This window comes from Eucyclogobius newberryi, unplaced genomic scaffold (genome assembly GCF_026437365.1).
Source record: "Eucyclogobius newberryi isolate DKJ021-1_F unplaced genomic scaffold, fEucNew1.0.hap1 SCAF_32, whole genome shotgun sequence".
NCBI classification, from domain to species: Eukaryota; Metazoa; Chordata; class Actinopteri; order Gobiiformes; family Gobiidae; genus Eucyclogobius; species Eucyclogobius newberryi.
The window spans coordinates 1,120,682-1,140,197 of NW_027315968.1; the positions used below are offsets into that span (position 1 = coordinate 1,120,682).

General features: G+C 45.3%; 23 non-coding genes across 23 annotated transcripts; 10 read left to right on the forward strand and 13 right to left on the reverse strand.

Moving 5' to 3' along the window:
* Positions 1-238: 238 nt before the first annotated feature.
* LOC140375047 (U2 spliceosomal RNA) lies at positions 239-430 on the reverse strand. Its single transcript, XR_011929364.1, has one exon. It is a non-coding gene; the product is annotated as a U2 spliceosomal RNA (small nuclear RNA).
* Positions 431-595: 165 nt separating this feature from the next.
* On the reverse strand, positions 596-761 carry LOC140374884 (U1 spliceosomal RNA). Its single transcript, XR_011929209.1, has one exon. It is a non-coding gene; the product is annotated as a U1 spliceosomal RNA (small nuclear RNA).
* Positions 762-5,022: 4,261 nt separating this feature from the next.
* On the forward strand, positions 5,023-5,094 carry trnad-guc (transfer RNA aspartic acid (anticodon GUC)). The gene has a single exon. It is a non-coding gene; the product is annotated as a tRNA-Asp (tRNA).
* Positions 5,095-5,175: 81 nt separating this feature from the next.
* trnav-cac (transfer RNA valine (anticodon CAC)) lies at positions 5,176-5,248 on the forward strand. The gene has a single exon. It is a non-coding gene; the product is annotated as a tRNA-Val (tRNA).
* Positions 5,249-5,663: 415 nt separating this feature from the next.
* On the reverse strand, positions 5,664-5,855 carry LOC140375057 (U2 spliceosomal RNA). The gene has a single exon (XR_011929373.1). It is a non-coding gene; the product is annotated as a U2 spliceosomal RNA (small nuclear RNA).
* A 165-nt stretch (positions 5,856-6,020) lies between these two features.
* Positions 6,021-6,186, reverse strand: LOC140374897 (U1 spliceosomal RNA). Its single transcript, XR_011929221.1, has one exon. It is a non-coding gene; the product is annotated as a U1 spliceosomal RNA (small nuclear RNA).
* A 287-nt stretch (positions 6,187-6,473) lies between these two features.
* Positions 6,474-6,587, reverse strand: LOC140375191 (U5 spliceosomal RNA). The gene has a single exon (XR_011929496.1). It is a non-coding gene; the product is annotated as a U5 spliceosomal RNA (small nuclear RNA).
* Positions 6,588-6,721: 134 nt separating this feature from the next.
* trnav-aac (transfer RNA valine (anticodon AAC)) lies at positions 6,722-6,794 on the forward strand. The gene has a single exon. It is a non-coding gene; the product is annotated as a tRNA-Val (tRNA).
* Positions 6,795-6,997: 203 nt separating this feature from the next.
* trnad-guc (transfer RNA aspartic acid (anticodon GUC)) lies at positions 6,998-7,069 on the forward strand. Its single transcript has one exon. It is a non-coding gene; the product is annotated as a tRNA-Asp (tRNA).
* An 81-nt stretch (positions 7,070-7,150) lies between these two features.
* On the forward strand, positions 7,151-7,223 carry trnav-cac (transfer RNA valine (anticodon CAC)). Its single transcript has one exon. It is a non-coding gene; the product is annotated as a tRNA-Val (tRNA).
* A 417-nt stretch (positions 7,224-7,640) lies between these two features.
* On the reverse strand, positions 7,641-7,832 carry LOC140375048 (U2 spliceosomal RNA). The gene has a single exon (XR_011929365.1). It is a non-coding gene; the product is annotated as a U2 spliceosomal RNA (small nuclear RNA).
* A 165-nt stretch (positions 7,833-7,997) lies between these two features.
* Positions 7,998-8,163, reverse strand: LOC140374885 (U1 spliceosomal RNA). The gene has a single exon (XR_011929210.1). It is a non-coding gene; the product is annotated as a U1 spliceosomal RNA (small nuclear RNA).
* Positions 8,164-8,450: 287 nt separating this feature from the next.
* LOC140375192 (U5 spliceosomal RNA) lies at positions 8,451-8,564 on the reverse strand. The gene has a single exon (XR_011929497.1). It is a non-coding gene; the product is annotated as a U5 spliceosomal RNA (small nuclear RNA).
* Positions 8,565-8,698: 134 nt separating this feature from the next.
* On the forward strand, positions 8,699-8,771 carry trnav-aac (transfer RNA valine (anticodon AAC)). Its single transcript has one exon. It is a non-coding gene; the product is annotated as a tRNA-Val (tRNA).
* Positions 8,772-8,973: 202 nt separating this feature from the next.
* Positions 8,974-9,045, forward strand: trnad-guc (transfer RNA aspartic acid (anticodon GUC)). The gene has a single exon. It is a non-coding gene; the product is annotated as a tRNA-Asp (tRNA).
* An 81-nt stretch (positions 9,046-9,126) lies between these two features.
* Positions 9,127-9,199, forward strand: trnav-cac (transfer RNA valine (anticodon CAC)). The gene has a single exon. It is a non-coding gene; the product is annotated as a tRNA-Val (tRNA).
* A 416-nt stretch (positions 9,200-9,615) lies between these two features.
* LOC140375049 (U2 spliceosomal RNA) lies at positions 9,616-9,807 on the reverse strand. The gene has a single exon (XR_011929366.1). It is a non-coding gene; the product is annotated as a U2 spliceosomal RNA (small nuclear RNA).
* A 165-nt stretch (positions 9,808-9,972) lies between these two features.
* On the reverse strand, positions 9,973-10,138 carry LOC140374886 (U1 spliceosomal RNA). Its single transcript, XR_011929211.1, has one exon. It is a non-coding gene; the product is annotated as a U1 spliceosomal RNA (small nuclear RNA).
* Positions 10,139-10,425: 287 nt separating this feature from the next.
* Positions 10,426-10,539, reverse strand: LOC140375193 (U5 spliceosomal RNA). Its single transcript, XR_011929498.1, has one exon. It is a non-coding gene; the product is annotated as a U5 spliceosomal RNA (small nuclear RNA).
* Positions 10,540-10,673: 134 nt separating this feature from the next.
* Positions 10,674-10,746, forward strand: trnav-aac (transfer RNA valine (anticodon AAC)). Its single transcript has one exon. It is a non-coding gene; the product is annotated as a tRNA-Val (tRNA).
* A 4,306-nt stretch (positions 10,747-15,052) lies between these two features.
* On the reverse strand, positions 15,053-15,135 carry trnal-cag (transfer RNA leucine (anticodon CAG)). The gene has a single exon. It is a non-coding gene; the product is annotated as a tRNA-Leu (tRNA).
* An 88-nt stretch (positions 15,136-15,223) lies between these two features.
* LOC140375205 (U6 spliceosomal RNA) lies at positions 15,224-15,329 on the reverse strand. The gene has a single exon (XR_011929509.1). It is a non-coding gene; the product is annotated as a U6 spliceosomal RNA (small nuclear RNA).
* Positions 15,330-16,124: 795 nt separating this feature from the next.
* On the forward strand, positions 16,125-16,243 carry LOC140374855 (5S ribosomal RNA). The gene has a single exon (XR_011929181.1). It is a non-coding gene; the product is annotated as a 5S ribosomal RNA (ribosomal RNA).
* The last annotated feature ends 3,273 nt before the right edge of the window (positions 16,244-19,516 follow it).

The following is a 19,516-nucleotide window of genomic DNA, read 5'->3' on the forward strand; positions in this document are numbered from 1 at the left end:
CCCAAGGGGGTTGGGTTTAGGAACAGATACTTCACCTTCCCTCCCCCTCTTCTCCAGTCAGGGCTTTTGGCGGGAGATTTGAAATATCCAGCCCTTCCACTCAAAACGTCTCCGAGAATTTTTGTCCACTTCCGGAGCAGACAAACGGCAAGGAAGCGTTTAACATGAGGGTATGATGGCACATTTGCATGTAACGTGACGGCGAAAACAAACTGAATGACTTTTTTTAACCTGAGAGAGGAGGTGCACCGTTCTCGGAGGTACTGCAATACCGAGCCGATGCGTGGAGTGGACGGAGCAAGCCCCAAATTCCATCTCCCTGGTCCAAAAATCAATTTAATATACGGTCCCCGGGTAGGGGACGTATCAGATATTAAACTGATAAGAACAGATACTACACTTGATCTTAGCCAAAAGGCCGAGAAGCGATGCCCACAATGGGTTCGGGGAGCAGTGAGCTCTCCCCACGCTGACCCTCCCGTCAACGGTCCAAAGCGGCGCCCGCGCAAAGCGCCCGGCGGAGGGGCCGGAGCGCGAGCGGCGTACATGGAAACGACCCTTTGGTTTTTTTTTTTTTTCCTCTGACAAAAAACAAGAGGGGAGAGCGCGAACGCAGTCCCCCACTACCAGAAATTATGCAGTTGAGATTCCCACATTTGGGGAATTCACAGGGGTCAGCACATCCTGTTTGTGCAATGGACGAGCCTCGCCCTGGGTGAACCACCTTCCTGATCATGGTGTCGCCCCTGCCAGGTAAGTATGAGTTGCTCCGCTCCGAGCCAAGGCCCAGGCCCTGGAAGAGGCAATGTGGCAGCATGGTCCTTCCGGCCATTTGCATGGACCAGCTTCCACCCGACGATTGAGCCCCAGGTTAAACGGCAGCGATACACACGCAAGTCTGTGCGTTCTAAGCACTCTTTTTTACTTTTAAAGTTCTTGAACACGGGATGCCAAACGGAGGGTACGCAAGGGCATGTTTAAAGGCCGACAAGACACAACCTTTGCTCTTGGAGGATGACCGCTTGCTTGCTTTAGACATAGGTAGAAAAGCCCCGCATTGAAGCAGGGCATCAAAAAATTGGAAAGATCTCTTGTTGTCCCTCTCCACGGAAATATTTAGTAAAAGGCACTTTTCACTTTTCAGGCGGTTTTTATTATTTCATAGCAATAAATTTCTTTCAAAATACTTTCCACACTTAAAACACATCTTTTAAACACAGTTTACAAAAGTCAATACAATTACACATTATTTACCAAAACTATGAATACAGCAAGTCTTTAAAAGAGTTTGGAATTTTCCATAAATTGATTATTTCTTCTCTCTTTCCTTCCACTAAATCTCTTAAAACATAATCTTTAAAAATATTCATAACACATTTCATCAACAACATTTCTGACATTTGATAGTTTTTAAAAGTCAATACATTCCTTGATTTCCAGATAGCTTCTTTTATACAATTAACTATAATCCACCACCTCTCCTTATTTTGGAATTTTGCAGTTTCACCATAGGCAATATTGTTATAACTTGATGGAATTTTCCCAACATTTTTCAGCCATGGGGATACTGTTACCCAGGCATTCACAGCAAAAGGGCATGTCCAAAAAACGTGTAAATGAGTTTCCTCACTGCCACAAAAGGGTCTCGGGCATCTTGGGCTTGGTGTAAAGTGTCTTTTAAAAAGGAACTCTCGGGTTGGCAAACATTTATGGCCAATTTGCCAGGCCAAATCTCTGTGTCTGTTCGTAAGTTTTTGAAAATGTATATTTTCCCATGCCCTTTTGCTCTCTTGTGCCGATAAAAGATCTACCGGGGTAAGTTTCTCCAAATCTACGGACAGTTTTTGTTCTATTTTTCTCCTTGTCAGTTCTGTCGATGGTACCTGGCTAAGTCCTTTGGATAAGTTCTCAAGCACATGTTTGTAGACTGATGGGCAAATCTCGGCGTGGGGGACATCCATTGATGGTCTTTTTCCCCATGTGATTAAAACTTTTCTACCCACCCACAATTTTGCAAAATTGTGCCACAAAATTTCCCTTTCTGGTAGAAGGACTGCCTTTAAAATTGGGGCCAAGAACATTGCTTCAAATTTTGCCTCGATTAATGGCACCCCGATACCCCCGCACAGTGGGAGGCGATGCATTATATTTCGTTTGAGTCTCTCTGATTTCCCCCCCCAGATAAACTGGAACAACATCTTCTTCAGAGTCTTAAGTATCCGATAGGGGGCAGGAAACACAGTCGCCAGATTATTCACTGAAGCCAACAGTACCGAGTTCACAATTAAGACTTTCCCAGTAAATGTAAGCTCCCTATCTTGCCATGCTCTTAAATTGGCTGTCAATTTGGGTAGCTTTGACTCCCAGTTTTTTACTTCCATGTCTTTTCCTATCTGAATTCCCAAGACTTTAATTGTGTCTTTATTTTTAATCAGGTCTATATTTTCGTATTTCTCTTTCCAATTCAAATAAAGTATTTTGGTTTTGTTCTTATTAACCCTTGTGCTTGCAGCGAGAGTAAAGTTTTCACAGACCTTTAAGGCTTCTCCTATAGATTTATTGTCTGAAAGTAACAAAGTGATATCATCCATATAAACTGATATTTTTGCCTGTCTATTTTCACTTCCTGGCACAAAAATTCCTTTTATGTCATTGTTCCTTCTAAGGGCACAAACTAGCGGTTCTATTGCTAAAATAAATAATGTGGGTGACAAGGGGCACCCTTGTCTGACCCCAGCCCGGATATCCATAGCATTTGTTTGTTGTCCATTAACTATTACCACACTATGGCAGTCAGTGTACAAGAGGTTAACCCACCGTCTAAAATTTTCTCCAAAACCAAAATGTTTCAACACTGCTTTTATATAATCGTGGCTTATGCTATCAAAAGCTTTTTCGAGGTCCAAACTTAGTATACATAGGGGGCTGTTACGTTCTTTACAGAGGAGATACGTGTCTCTCACCAGGGCTAGGCTATCTGTCATTGTCCGTCCTTGTACTCCACATGTTTGTTCACTCTCCACCAGGTCACCAACGATGGGTTGAGTTCGTAAAAATAAAACCTTGGCCAGTATTTTTACATCGACACCTAGAAGGGTTAGTGGTCTCCAGTTCTGTAGATTCTGTTTTTGTCCTTTTTTGTGAAGGAGGGAGATTGCCCCCCGTCTCAATGATGATGGCAACGCTCCTTTGCCAAGACTTTCGTTGTACATCTCCAAAAGGGGGAGTTTCAGCTGCTCCCAAAAGGTAACGTAAAACTCTTTGGGGAGACCATCCAAGCCTGGAGTTTTATTGTCTTTCATACTTGTAATGGCTTTTGTCAGTTCTGCCAATGTTATATTTTTGTCTAAGGATTCCTTCACTGAAGTACTAAGTTTTCCAGTAGTCTTAGAAAGAAAAGTGTCCATCATTTTGCTAGACACCAGTGTGTCCTGATAGAGATTGGCAAAAAAGGACCTAATAATGTGAATGATTTTTTCCATGTCCTTCTCTTCTTTTCCTTCCTGATCATAGACAGATGTTATATGGTGCTTTGCTTTTGCTATTTTTTGGAAAAAGTACCGGGAACATTTCTCATTTTCCTCTAGATGTTGGATCCTGCTTCTCAGGAGGATACTTTTACTCTTCTCCCTCATTAGTTCACATAGTTTTGCTTTTAGTGTGACAATCTCTTGTTGCATGTCAAAGCCGTTTTGTGCCAGTTTATAGTAGTTTTGAAGTTTTCTTTGAAGTCTAGAATAAAACATTCTCTTTCTAGCGGCCAGTGTTTTACTCTCTGACATGAAGAAGGATTTTGTCCTGGATTTAATATCTTCCCACCAGTCTCCACAGGAGTTATGGAGATCTCGTAGGGTTTTCCATTGTTCAAATTTTCCTTTTAATTTTTCTACTATGTATTTGTTCTGTAATAAAGCAATATTTAATTTCCACGGGCCCGTATGGCGTTTCAACCCTCCTTTAATGTCTATCACGGTGGTTAGCTTAAAGTGATCTGAAAAGACAACTGGTGTTCTCCAACATTTAAGGGGGGGAAGGCCTCGGGACACCAGGGTAAGATCAATACGTGAGAAGGATTTGCCATTAGACCACGTAAAGTCTGGTTTTGACCCTAAACTTTCCGCACAGTCTTTCAAATGACAGTCTCTTATTAAATTCGCCAAAGCGTGTGAGCTGGCATCTAGTTTTGCCGTAGTAGCTCGTTTTGTCAATCTGTCTGTTCTAGTCAAGATGCAGTTAAAGTCACCCCCAATGACAACTTCATATTTGCAAAAAATTAAAGTCTGTAAAAGTTCCAAGGTTTTAAGTCTTCCTTGCACTGTGGGTGGACAATAAACACTGATAACTCTAAGTTGTTTTCCATTTTGATCTAAGTCTACAGAGAGTATTCTTCCATCACTTATTCTCTGGACTCTGTTTATATTAAAATGGTGACCTCGGAGCAAGATGGCTACCCCAGAGTTCTTGTTTTCATTATCTCCAGACCAAAAGGATTGTCCATGAGGCCATCTACTTTCATAATCTCTATAACTATCTTTAAAAGGTATATTACATTCTTGGAGACAGAAAATATCTCCAATTTAGTAAAAGGCGAAAGATTTATACGCTCTGAAGAGAAACAAGAGTGCCACGTTGCAGCGCCACACGGCGTCCAGTACTTGAGGGCACACGGGGCTTCATCACGGGCAGTGTACTTCTGTTCACGCGCTCATTTGCATCGGCGGTCGCGCGGCAAAAGGGACACGACAGGCTCGCACGTCGTTTCTGTAGTGTAGCGGTTATCACGCGCGAAAGGTCCTCGGCTCGAAACCGGGCAGAAACAAAGCCTCCTTTTATGTTTGCTTCAATCTTTAACACGGTTCATTCCAAACTCGATGGTTTATTCCTAGAAAAGAGGGAGGAGCGGAGGAATTGTCGGCGTAGTCCTTCAAACTTTTCATCACAGAGATCGGGGGAAAAAGACACCGACACACACGCCCCAAAAAAAAAAAAAAAAAAAAAGGGGCCCCCCTGCAGCCCCATATGTCCTCGTTAGTATAGTGGACATTATCTCCGCTTGTCACGCGGAAGACCTGGGTTCGATTCCCAGACGGGGAGAGAAAGTGCGTTTTACCCAGCACGAAAGCGTTGCACTGACGCTGAGGACTTGTCCCACCAACGTACCTGCGCTACACTATCGCTTCTGTAGTGTAGCGGTTATCACGTTTGCCTCACACGCAAAAGGTCCCCGGCTCGAAACCGGGCAGAAGCACGCCCTCATGCGAAGACTTTACTTGTCGAGGATGGGTTTGAAAGTCGGTGTTGCGTTTGACCCCCCCCCCCAAAAAAAACAAAACAACTAGTCACATGTACTGTACTCCACAAAGGGGCCACTCAAATTCCAAAGGTGGCCTATTTTGCACAAGGGTTTACGTGGAATGGGCTACCTCCCAAGGGGGTTGGGTTTAGGAACAGATACTTCACCTTCCCTCCCCCTCTTCTCCAGTCAGGGCTTTTGGCGGGAGATTTGAAATATCCAGCCCTTCCACTCAAAACGTCTCCGAGAATTTTTGTCCACTTCCGGAGCAGACAAACGGCAAGGAAGCGTTTAACATGAGGGTATGATGGCACATTTGCATGTAACGTGACGGCGAAAACAAACTGAATGACTTTTTTTAACCTGAGAGAGGAGGTGCACCGTTCTCGGAGGTACTGCAATACCGAGCCGATGCGTGGAGTGGACGGAGCAAGCCCCAAATTCCATCTCCCTGGTCCAAAAATCAATTTGATATACGGTCCCCGGGTAGGGGACGTATCAGATATTAAACTGATAAGAACAGATACTACACTTGATCTTAGCCAAAAGGCCGAGAAGCGATGCCCACAATGGGTTCGGGGAGCAGTGAGCTCTCCCCACGCTGACCCTCCCGTCAACGGTCCAAAGCGGCGCCCGCGCAAAGCGCCCGGCGGAGGGGCCGGAGCGCGAGCGGCGTACATGGAAACGACCCTTTGGGTTTTTTTTTTTTTCCTCTGACAAAAAACAAGAGGGGAGAGCGCGAACGCAGTCCCCCACTACCAGAAATTATGCAGTTGAGATTCCCACATTTGGGGAATTCACAGGGGTCAGCACATCCTGTTTGTGCAATGGACGAGCCTCGCCCTGGGTGTACCACCTTCCTGATCATGGTGTCGCCCCTGCCAGGTAAGTATGAGTTGCTCCGCTCCGAGCCAAGGCCCAGGCCCTGGAAGAGGCAATGTGGCAGCATGGTCCTTCCGGCCATTTGCATGGACCAGCTTCCACCCGACGATTGAGCCCCAGGTTAAACGGCAGCGATACACACGCAAGTCTGTGCGTTCTAAGCACTCTTTTTTACTTTTAAAGTTCTTGAACACGGGATGCCAAACGGAGGGTACGCAAGGGCATGTTTAAAGGCCGACAAGACACAACCTTTGCTCTTGGAGGATGACCGCTCGCTTGCTTTAGACATAGGTAGAAAAGCCCCGCATTGAAGCAGGGCATCAAAAAATTGGAAAGATCTCTTGTTGTCCCTCTCCACGGAAATCTTTAGTAAAAGGCGAAAGATTTATACGCTCTGAAGAGAAACAAGAGTGCCACGTTGCAGCGCCACACGGCGTCCAGTACTTGAGGGCACACGGGGCTTCATCACGGGCAGTGTACTTCTGTTCACGCGCTCATTTGCATCGGCGGTCGCGCGGCAAAAGGGACACGACAGGCTCGCACGTCGTTTCTGTAGTGTAGCGGTTATCACGTTCGCCTAACGCGCGAAAGGTCCTCGGCTCGAAACCGGGCAGAAACAAAGCCTCCTTTTATGTTTGCTTCAATCTTTAACACGGTTCATTCCAAACTCGATGGTTTATTCCTAGAAAAGAGGGAGGAGCGGAGGAATTGTCGGCGTAGTCCTTCAAACTTTTCATCACAGAGATCGGGGGAAAAAGACACCGACACACACGCCCCAAAAAAAAAAAAAAAAAAAAAGGGGCCCCCCTGCAGCCCCATATGTCCTCGTTAGTATAGTGGACAGTATCTCCGCTTGTCACGCGGAAGACCTGGGTTCGATTCCCAGACGGGGAGAGAAAGTGCGTTTTACCCAGCACGAAAGCGTTGCACTGACGCTGAGGACTTGTCCCACCAACGTACCTGCGCTACACTATCGCTTCTGTAGTGTAGCGGTTATCACGTTTGCCTCACACGCAAAAGGTCCCCGGCTCGAAACCGGGCAGAAGCACGCCCTCATGCGAAGACTTTACTTGTCGAGGATGGGTTTGAAAGTCGGTGTTGCGTTTGACCCCCCCCCCCCAAAAAAAAACAAAACAACTAGTCACATGTACTGTACTCCACAAAGGGGCCACTCAAATTCCAAAGGTGGCCTATTTTGCACAAGGGTTTACGTGGAATGGGCTACCTCCCAAGGGGGTTGGGTTTAGGAACAGATACTTCACCTTCCCTCCCCCTCTTCTCCAGTCAGGGCTTTTGGCGGGAGATTTGAAATATCCAGCCCTTCCACTCAAAACGTCTCCGAGAATTTTTGTCCACTTCCGGAGCAGACAAACGGCAAGGAAGCGTTTAACATGAGGGTATGATGGCACATTTGCATGTAACGTGACGGCGAAAACAAACTGAATGACTTTTTTTAACCTGAGAGAGGAGGTGCACCGTTCTCGGAGGTACTGCAATACCGAGCCGATGCGTGGAGTGGACGGAGCAAGCCCCAAATTCCATCTCCCTGGTCCAAAAATCAATTTAATATACGGTCCCCGGGTAGGGGACGTATCAGATATTAAACTGATAAGAACAGATACTACACTTGATCTTAGCCAAAAGGCCGAGAAGCGATGCCCACAATGGGTTCGGGGAGCAGTGAGCTCTCCCCACGCTGACCCTCCCGTCAACGGTCCAAAGCGGCGCCCGCGCAAAGCGCCCGGCGGAGGGGCCGGAGCGCGAGCGGCGTACATGGAAACGACCCTTTGGGTTTTTTTTTTTTTCCTCTGACAAAAAACAAGAGGGGAGAGCGCGAACGCAGTCCCCCACTACCAGAAATTATGCAGTTGAGATTCCCACATTTGGGGAATTCACAGGGGTCAGCACATCCTGTTTGTGCAATGGACGAGCCTCGCCCTGGGTGAACCACCTTCCTGATCATGGTGTCGCCCCTGCCAGGTAAGTATGAGTTGCTCCGCTCCGAGCCAAGGCCCAGGCCCTGGAAGAGGCAATGTGGCAGCATGGTCCTTCCGGCCATTTGCATGGACCAGCTTCCACCCGACGATTGAGCCCCAGGTTAAACGGCAGCGATACACACGCAAGTCTGTGCGTTCTAAGCACTCTTTTTTACTTTTAAAGTTCTTGAACACGGGATGCCAAACGGAGGGTACGCAAGGGCATGTTTAAAGGCCGACAAGACACAACCTTTGCTCTTGGAGGATGACCGCTTGCTTGCTTTAGACATAGGTAGAAAAGCCCCGCATTGAAGCAGGGCATCAAAAAATTGGAAAGATCTCTTGTTGTCCCTCTCCACGGAAATCTTTAGTAAAAGGCGAAAGATTTATACGCTCTGAAGAGAAACAAGAGTGCCACGTTGCAGCGCCACACGGCGTCCAGTACTTGAGGGCACACGGGGCTTCATCACGGGCAGTGTACTTCTGTTCACGCGCTCATTTGCATCGGCGGTCGCGCGGCAAAAGGGACACGACAGGCTCGCACGTCGTTTCTGTAGTGTAGCGGTTATCACGTTCGCCTAACGCGCGAAAGGTCCTCGGCTCGAAACCGGGCAGAAACAAAGCCTCCTTTTATGTTTGCTTCAATCTTTAACACGGTTCATTCCAAACTCGATGGTTTATTCCTAGAAAAGAGGGAGGAGCGGAGGAATTGTCGGCGTAGTCCTTCAAACTTTTCATCACAGAGATCGGGGGAAAAAGACACCGACACACACGCCCCAAAAAAAAAAAAAAAAAAAAGGGGCCCCCCTGCAGCCCCATATGTCCTCGTTAGTATAGTGGACAGTATCTCCGCTTGTCACGCGGAAGACCTGGGTTCGATTCCCAGACGGGGAGAGAAAGTGCGTTTTACCCAGCACGAAAGCGTTGCACTGACGCTGAGGACTTGTCCCACCAACGTACCTGCGCTACACTATCGCTTCTGTAGTGTAGCGGTTATCACGTTTGCCTCACACGCAAAAGGTCCCCGGCTCGAAACCGGGCAGAAGCACGCCCTCATGCGAAGACTTTACTTGTCGAGGATGGGTTTGAAAGTCGGTGTTGCGTTTGACCCCCCCCCCCAAAAAAAAACAAAACAACTAGTCACATGTACTGTACTCCACAAAGGGGCCACTCAAATTCCAAAGGTGGCCTATTTTGCACAAGGGTTTACGTGGAATGGGCTACCTCCCAAGGGGGTTGGGTTTAGGAACAGATACTTCACCTTCCCTCCCCCTCTTCTCCAGTCAGGGCTTTTGGCGGGAGATTTGAAATATCCAGCCCTTCCACTCAAAACGTCTCCGAGAATTTTTGTCCACTTCCGGAGCAGACAAACGGCAAGGAAGCGTTTAACATGAGGGTATGATGGCACATTTGCATGTAACGTGACGGCGAAAACAAACTGAATGACTTTTTTTAACCTGAGAGAGGAGGTGCACCGTTCTCGGAGGTACTGCAATACCGAGCCGATGCGTGGAGTGGACGGAGCAAGCCCCAAATTCCATCTCCCTGGTCCAAAAATCAATTTAATATACGGTCCCCGGGTAGGGGACGTATCAGATATTAAACTGATAAGAACAGATACTACACTTGATCTTAGCCAAAAGGCCGAGAAGCGATGCCCACAATGGGTTCGGGGAGCAGTGAGCTCTCCCCACGCTGACCCTCCCGTCAACGGTCCAAAGCGGCGCCCGCGCAAAGCGCCCGGCGGAGGGGCCGGAGCGCGAGCGGCGTACATGGAAACGACCCTTTGGGTTTTTTTTTTTTTCCTCTGACAAAAAACAAGAGGGGAGAGCGCGAACGCAGTCCCCCACTACCAGAAATTATGCAGTTGAGATTCCCACATTTGGGGAATTCACAGGGGTCAGCACATCCTGTTTGTGCAATGGACGAGCCTCGCCCTGGGTGAACCACCTTCCTGATCATGGTGTCGCCCCTGCCAGGTAAGTATGAGTTGCTCCGCTCCGAGCCAAGGCCCAGGCCCTGGAAGAGGCAATGTGGCAGCATGGTCCTTCCGGCCATTTGCATGGACCAGCTTCCACCCGACGATTGAGCCCCAGGTTAAACGGCAGCGATACACACGCAAGTCTGTGCGTTCTAAGCACTCTTTTTTACTTTTAAAGTTCTTGAACACGGGATGCCAAACGGAGGGTACGCAAGGGCATGTTTAAAGGCCGACAAGACACAACCTTTGCTCTTGGAGGATGACCGCTTGCTTGCTTTAGACATAGGTAGAAAAGCCCCGCATTGAAGCAGGGCATCAAAAAATTGGAAAGATCTCTTGTTGTCCCTCTCCACGGAAATCTTTAGTAAAAGGCGAAAGATTTATACGCTCTGAAGAGAAACAAGAGTGCCACGTTGCAGCGCCACACGGCGTCCAGTACTTGAGGGCACACGGGGCTTCATCACGGGCAGTGTACTTCTGTTCACGCGCTCATTTGCATCGGCGGTCGCGCGGCAAAAGGGACACGACAGGCTCGCACGTCGTTTCTGTAGTGTAGCGGTTATCACGTTCGCCTAACGCGCGAAAGGTCCTCGGCTCGAAACCGGGCAGAAACAAAGCCTCCTTTTATGTTTGCTTCAATCTTTAACACGGTTCATTCCAAACTCGATGGTTTATTCCTAGAAAAGAGGGAGGAGCGGAGGAATTGTCGGCGTAGTCCTTCAAACTTTTCATCACAGAGATCGGGGGAAAAAGACACCGACACACACGCCCCAAAAAAAAAATAAAAAAAAAAGGGCCCCCCTGCAGCCCCATATGTCCTCGTTAGTATAGTGGACAGTATCTCCGCTTGTCACGCGGAGGCCAGCCGTGGATAGTGGGCATAGAGCGTCAGCCAATCAGAATGAGCCTGTGTGCCATGTGCCACTGTGATGAAGGCCAACCAATCAGAATGCAGAGATTCGTGTTGTTCACAAATTCATCTCAAGAGACCAGAGTTCAAATCCTGCTGTGCCCAGAAGAAGAGGAACGTTTCAAAGGATCAAAACTTTAAATGTATAAAGTTTATAAGTTCAAACTTTAAATGTATAAAGTTTATGAGTTGGTGTGTCAGTTTGCACTTGTTAAAGGTCAGATCACGAGAAGGACTCACATGCAGCTGCTGGGACTGATTTGCAATATTAATAAAATCACAAATTGATCACAAAAAGTGATTTCTGCTTCACCTTAAGAGATTAACCCACGTCACATCTTCTGCATGAATAAACTTGGAGTGGGTCAGAAACAGGGAGTTTAGTCTGCAGGGGTCAGAGGTCACACTATCACATCTCTAACACTGCAGCACTGAACTGTACTATTGTGTTCAGTTTATGTTCTGCAGAGAAATAAAACATTTACTCATATTATTAATGATATGATATCTCAATCATGTATGGAATATTATTGTATTATTATATAAGAAAACACAATAACATATACTTTTAAGAATATTTATTGACAGGGAAATACCAGAAATATTAAGTTTCATTTATTTACAATTCAGACAGCATTCATTACTTGACAGTAGTATTTACAATAAATATACAGATATATACAGTCCAGGGAAGTATGTGTGGATGTGAGGACTGTGAGGGCCTGCTTCAGCACCAGTTTGCAGAACCTGCACGTTCTCCCTGGGGCAGAACCTGCACGTTCTCCCTGGGGCAGAACCTGCACGTTCTCCCTGGGGCAGGTGACTCCTCTCTCTTCCTCTTCTGCTGCTTCCTTTTTCCACTCTCTGTCTTGTGGCCTCCAGCTCCCTCTGGAAGAACTCTGTGTCCACAAAGTCCTTAAAGGTGGTGTTTCTTCAGGGCTGCTGCTGCTGCTCAGGGCGTCCTGAGAAAGAGACGGTGATGGTCAGAACTGTAGGAGGCGAGGTGATGGTCTGAGGAGGAGGCTTCACTGTGGCAGGTGTCGTGGTGACGACAGGTGTTGTGGTGACGGCAGGTGTCGTGGTGACGACAGTCGTCGTGGTGACGGCAGTCGTCGTGGTGACGACAGTTGTCATGGTGACAACAGGCAGAGTTGTGGTGGTGCTGCCAGAGTGTCTGTGTTTGCTCCAGTTTTTCGGGCTGATGTTGAGTGAAGATGATGCATTTAATAATCTGATGTGATGATGATGTAATGATAAATATGTAGTTTTGTGGTCGGGTGTAGCGTGCTGTTGGCTGATTGGCTCAGGGGCAGTGGAGGGGGAGGCGGCCTGTTGTGACGACTGCGGCTGAAGCTTCACTGGAGGAGGAACTACAGAACAAAACAGATGAATGTTTTAGTGATAAGCAACACGTGAAATACAAGACATGACACACATTTAGAACCACTGCACTGGCTGTCAAACTACAGTCAGCATGAAGCATTCATCTGTTCACTCTGTGATGGTTTGACTGAGACAGACACACATGGAGCATGAAGCATTCATCTGTTCACTCTGTGATGGTTTGACTGAGACAGACACACATGGAGCATGAAGCATTCATCTGTTCACTCTGTGATGGTTTGACTGAGACAGACACACATGGAGCATGAAGCATTCATCTGTTCACTCTGTGATGGTTTGACTGAGACAGACACAGACACACATGGAGCTCACTCACTTTGGGTTCTCTCTTCTCCAGGAGCATCAGATGCAGAATGTGTGGGACGAGCTGCATCTGAAACAACTAAAACACCACAATATAGGTTTATGTTTGTTTAGATTATTCTATTAAAATGTCAGACCTGGAGCTGAAGTACTTCCAGACTCGGCCAGAACAAACCTCAGCTCCTGTGGAAGTGGCACTGGAGGCTTAAGGGGCAGCACATCTGCAGCAGCTGAAGAGAGGAAAGAAATGTATGATACGTTTGATCAACTTTGATCTTACAGTGAATAAGCAACAAGTAAAAGCTCTTACCGTCCTGTGGTTCCTCCAGAACAGTCTGTTTGGACTGTGCAGCTGCTGTAAGAGAAGAAGACGAATAATGAGTCATATTTAGCCGTTAGTAACAACGCACACTTACATTTGACCTGTTGTTTATATCATAAGTAAGTTTATATGGCTGTTTTATTTAGCAATGTTAGTGTGAATGAGCAGAAGAAGCTCTCACTCATTCATATTGAACACCAGATAATATGACTTACTCTCATCACAGATGCATGAATTCAGAGCAGGACCTGAACAGGGTCAGGAACAACTGAACTCATGCACAGGACAGAACGTGTCCCAAAGTGTCTTTCATGGCAGGACATCTGTGTGTGAACTTCTGTAAACCTGAGGATGATGGAGCTCAGCAGCGACTGGTGCAGACACGGCTGGAATAAAAGACAAACCTTTTTAACACATGGTACATCCAAAATGGAGCTAAAGCGTTACAGACACATTACACACATCCACGTGTTGATTGGACGGAGATGCTGAACATTGTCCTCTCCAGCGCGTCCTCTTCAGCCACTACTAAAGGAAAAGACATGAAATGAAACAGAAGTGACTGCTCCTCTACACGGTGTGACTCTGTGTGACTCCACACAAACCAAGAACACATGATTTAAGTAGTTATACTCACCCAAGGGCTCACGAAGAGAGCTGGTGGGGACACGAGTGGGTGGGACAGAGGACGGGACAGAGGAGGGCAGGAGAGAGGAGGACAGGACAGAGGAGGAGAGGACAGAGGAAGACAGGACAGAGGAGGACAGGACAGAGGAGGACGGGACAGAGGAGGACAGGATAGTGGAGGACAGGATAGTGGAGGACAGGACAGAGGAGGACGGGACAGAGGAGGACGGGACAGAGGAGGACAGGATAGTGGAGGACAGGACAGAGGAGGACAGGATAGTGGAGGACAGGACAGAGGAGGGCAGGATAGTGGAGGACAGGACAGAGGAGGGCAGGAGAGAGGAGGACAGGGCAGAGGATAGGGCAGAGGAGTACGGGGGAGAGGAGGACAGGAGAGAGGACAGGACAGAGGAAAGGACAGAGGAAAGGACAGAGGAGGGCAGGATAGTGGAGGACAGGGCAGAGGAGGATGGGGGAGAGGAGGACAGGGGAGAGGAGGACAGGAGAGAGGAAAGGACAGAGGACAGGACAGGAGAGAGGAACAACATAATCAACATAATTGTTGAGTCATTCATATGGATTTTGGCTCTTGTTTACAGTCTGTTGCTAGGTAACAGTTGTGGAATGTCCTCCACATTAACATTAAGTGAAGGCATTTCCCCCATTGTGGGACAAACAAAGTCTCTCTTACTTGTGATGAATTGTTGATGCTACAACTACTTTTATGCACAATAAGAGACAACACAACACACATATGACGTAATATTACACCTTAAATAAAACTGCACAACTGCAAACCTTTAAATGTAATAAAGTTTAACTTAACAGGGCTGAATATCACACAAAACTGACAGAAAAGTCGCGTTAGTTGTTCAACAGAGACATGGAAGTAGCAGTGATTTTACGTGACTAAAAACACAGTTTCAAAAGTGCAAAACACAAGACGAACTTTACCTGAAAACGTCCTCAAATGCCCGTTATAAATGCCACAAAATACGAGTGTTCTGGGGCAGTAAAATGTCCATAAGAAGGTGAAAACAGGAGCAGATCTAGTGCTAAACTTGTCCCGGTCACATTGAATGAATGACGTCACTCTGCATTCAAACATGGCGCGCTCTCGCCACAGCGCCGCCGCTGGCCAAAAGTATATTACATCCGTAGTGGTTTAGCACTACCATAGGAAATGAATGGGATTCTGTTTAGGGCTGTTTAGCTAAAGAATCCACGGCTGCCGCGCGGAAGACCTGGGTTCGATTCCCGGCTAATGCAGCAGAGCTTTTGAGAAGACTTTGGCGTGCCTATGTGCAATGTTTCATTCATTATCTAAATGCACAAGATTATGCCTAAAGTTTACTGTCAGAAGTGGGATTCGAACCCACGCCTCCAGGGGAGACTGCGACCTGAACGCAGCGCCTTAGACCGCTCGGCCATCCTGACGGTGTGAGTGCTTAGCTTTGCCCTTTCCGACGCAGACAAGAGCCCCGACCATGAAAACCTTGATTTTGCTGACAATGCAGCGGCATGATAAAATGATGAACGCTTCACGAATTTGCGTGTCATCCTTGCGCAGGGGCCATGCTAATCTTCTCTGTATCGTTCCAATTTTAGTATATGTGTTAGCGAACTAACACAATAGTGCCTGGTTGCAACCACGCCTTTATAGCGCTCTTAAAATCCTGCTCCTGCAGTCATGGTGTTATAGCCGCAAGAAAGTGCAACACGCGTTGGTTGGAATCCCATCCTCGTCGTAGCACTAGGTTTTGCTTCCCACTTTGCACATATGCATAGCCTGGTGTGGGTACCTATCTCACTTCCCTCAATCTTGTGAGCCCAACCCTGCAGTCACAGCGTCATCCAGTTGCCAAACTTTACTCCGAGCGCTTCATCTGGTTGGAGACAAAAATATTTTGTGCAACGTTACCCAATCTGTCTTTCCTTAATTTGGTTTCATGTACAAGATTATATGCCGTATATTGCAAATTATACGTTATAGACGAGCTCTCTGCATCAAGAAAAAATAATCCGGGGCTGTATATCCATTCCATTTCATTTCATTTCATTTCATCTCTTATCTTTTCTTTTCAGCTCCTGTTATAGCCATGTCCGAGGGCAAAATGCGTCCGTAAATGTGGTTGAAGGAAAAAAAATAAAAAATAGATGGCCATACAAATGCGCCTTGTGCGCATTGGTGGTTCAGTGGTATCATGCAGGAGGCCCACATGTGCATTGCCTGGTGTGGGTACAAAATCTCACTTTCCTCAATCTCTTTTCATCTCATCTCATCTCATCCAAAAAAAAAAAAAAAAAGAAGTTTTTCATTGAGATATCCCAATTTTGACCGAGCAAGTGGCGTGAAGGTACTCTTCACGAAAAGAGTGTTTGATGCAAAAAAAGCCATTTATACGAGTTTTGACCTGGAACATTTCGCTCACGGCCATACCACCCTGCACCAGCCCGATCTCGTCTGATCTCGGAAGCCAAGCAGGGTTGGGCCTGGTTAGTACTTGGATGGGAGACCGCCTTGGAATACCAGGTGCCGTGAGCTTTTATCTTCTTTTGTAAAGCCTTCAACAGACAAAGAAACAAATAAACACAGTATGTGTGGATATTTTGAAACTAAAGTGGAACCAAAAACACAGTCAATTTGACTTTAAAATCACACATTTTGTACAAACTGTTATTTAGAATATGGACAGCAGAGGGAGCTGTCCTGCTACTTTTGTACATTTAGAGTATTTTATGCCCAAAAAATATATTCTGAAACTTGTAAAAAATTATGTAAAAATACCAGGTGCTGAAAGCAATTTTCAACACAATTTACCTGTTTTATGAAAAAAAAAAAAGTATTTATGCCCAAAAAAAAACCTGAAAAACATTGCTGTCCTGCTACTTTTGTACATTTTGAGCGAGTATTTTATGCCCCAAAAATATTTTGAAGCTTGTTAAAAGTATGTGTAACCCTCTTACCAACCGGCTCAAAATAAAGAGGTAACAACACGTTCCGATAGAACCCCTTTAAACTCAAATTTAACTAAAGCGTCAAAAGAGACATTCCAATGTATAAAACCATCTAGGTTAGAAGTATGATCCTCACTGTAGAAAACTATTTAAATCAGGCTTCCCAGAAGTGTTAATGTACAAAAAGACACACCGTAGTACTTATTAATATATTGTATTAAACAAGAAAAGTATTTGTCTTTGATGCATTTGATGTTTGACACATTGCTCTGACACCATCTGCAGAGATGTCTGTCCATTGTTTTTCAGGGTTATGCTCAGGATGTGGGCGCCTTGACAAAGCGTCAGCGCCAATGTTTTGAACTCCTGGTCTGTACTTGAGACTAAAATCATATGTAGACAAAGCCGCAAGCCAACGGTGACCTGTTGCATCCAATTTGGCCGACATCAACACATAGGTCAATGGATTGTTATCTGTTCGGACTTCAAACTTTGTGCCATACAGGTAATCATGTAGTTTGTCGACAACTGCCCACTTTAATGCTAGATACTCCAATTTATGAGCAGGGTTCGGATGGAGATAGACTACGACTGATGAAAGCGACTGGTCTTAGTCCATGGGCGAGCTAGCCAGGAGAAAAGATGGGCGCAGCAATCCACTCCCTCGACGTCCTCACGAAGGTGAGTGCAGATCTGCAGTGGTCACGCCGTCTCTCCCCCGACTGGGTCTGATATAAACAGCACAGACGCGATAGCCTCTTTAGCTTTAGCCTAGCTTAGCATTAGCTTAGCTCCGTCAGCTACATCCATGGCAAAATAGTACAAAACTCACCACCTTGAACACACACAAGACCTCCACGGTCCTCCGGCGCAAGGGGAAGTTAACCAGGTCGATTGACACACAGCTCTAAGCAAGTTTAATCATTTTTAAGCGAGTTACAGTCCTCAGCAGCGCAGCGCAGCTCATCACTACATGCTCCTCGTGGCTTCTCTGTGAGTCTCTCTGTGTGCACCTGTTCTGCGCGTGCTCTGCGTCACATTCGTGCGTGATAGACACGAGCGCAGAAAACCAAAATAAAAGCAGACATAACTTGAAAAAACTGTTAAGTTGAAACACAATGAATGAACATTTTAACCCAATGCAAAATGCATATTTAAAAAAATAATATTACAAATGCCCTATGCATTGTATAATGAAATGCAAAAATAAATATCCTGATAATTAAAACATCAGGTTATTACATATGTAAAAAATACCAGGTGCTGAAAGCATTTTTTGAAACAATTGAGTAGAAAAGAAAAAGAGTATTGTAAGCAAAAAACTAAACTAAACCTTGTTGTCCTGCTACTTTTGTACATTTGAGAGAGTATTTTATGCAAAAATACAAAGAGATGAACGCATTTTTCGAAACAAGAGTATTTTAAGCAAAAAACAAACAAAACATTGCTCTCCTGCTACTTTTGTACATATGAGAGAGTATTTTATGCAAAAGAAATATTTTGAAAATTGAAAAAAGTATGTAAAAATACCAGATGCTGAAAGCATTTTTTGAAACAATTGAGTGTAAAAGAAAAAATAGAGTATTTTAAGCAAAAAACTTGTTGTCCTGCTACTTTTGTACATTTTGAGCGAGCATTTTATGCCCCAAAAATATTTTGAAGCTTGTTAAAAGTATGTAAAAAATACCAGGTGCTGAAAGCATTTTTTAAACAATTGAGTGTAAAAAAATATATATATAGAGAGAGTATTTTAGGCAAAAAATATATATATTTTGAAACTTGTAAAAAGTACGTAAAAATACCAGGTGCGGAAAGCATTTTTTGAAGCAATTGAGTGTAAAATAAAAAAAAAGAGTATATTAAGCAAAAACTAAGCAAAACATTGCTGTCCTGCTACTTTTGTACATTTTGAGAGAGTTTTTTAGGCCAAAAAATATATTCTGAAGCTTGGAAAAAAGTATTTAAAAATACCAGATGCTGAAAGCAATTTTCAACACAATTTACCTGTTTTATATATATTTGTAAAAAGAGTATTTAAAATAAAACCTGAAAAACATTGCATTGTATTTTATGTAAAAATACCAGGCGTTGTCAGCATTTTTTTAAATGATTTACCTGTTTAAATATAAAAGGAAAAAAAAAGTATTTTATGCAAAACAAAAAAACTTATTTTGACTAAACAAGTGGTGTCTATATGGTATTTTCTATGTATTTCATGGAAACAGAGTATTTTATGCCAAAACACATAGGAATAATAGAATAATATTCAGGCTAAAAGCGGGGAAATGGCCAAATGATAAAGAAAGCACAAAAGGTGTCTTGAAACATTGACTCTTACATTTGAGCAGGGTTTTCTTTAGGTTGAAAGATTCAAGTTGACAAGAAAAGCTTGTCTGTTCCTCCTGTGGTGGCAAAAATCTCTCGATAAGACAAAGAAGCAAGTTGTCTCGTTTCAAAAGTAAACTGTTTAAACTTGTGGCTGAACCAGAAAGAAACTCGTGTGGACTCATTCTCATGGAAGGCCGAGTCCACGCGTCTGTCTCTTTTCTGCTCCCCAAAATGTGTGTTTCCCAAGTCCTCCCGTCCCACGTCTGTCCACTTCCTTAAATCACAGAAGGTCACATGACCACACACAGAAGTTCCCGGTCACTGGTCTCTCAGGTACAAAGGAACCAAGGAGCAAATGGGACATAAAAGAAACAGTGGTTTCAGGAAGGAGACAGTACAGAACATTTGCATTAATTCAATTCACACGTCTTGCTGGCTTTGTCCTAGTTTGAAACAGAACGTGGGACGTCCTAGTCACTCCAGGACGTCCGGACATGGACATGTCCAGGCCAAGAGGAGTCGTGTCCGGCTG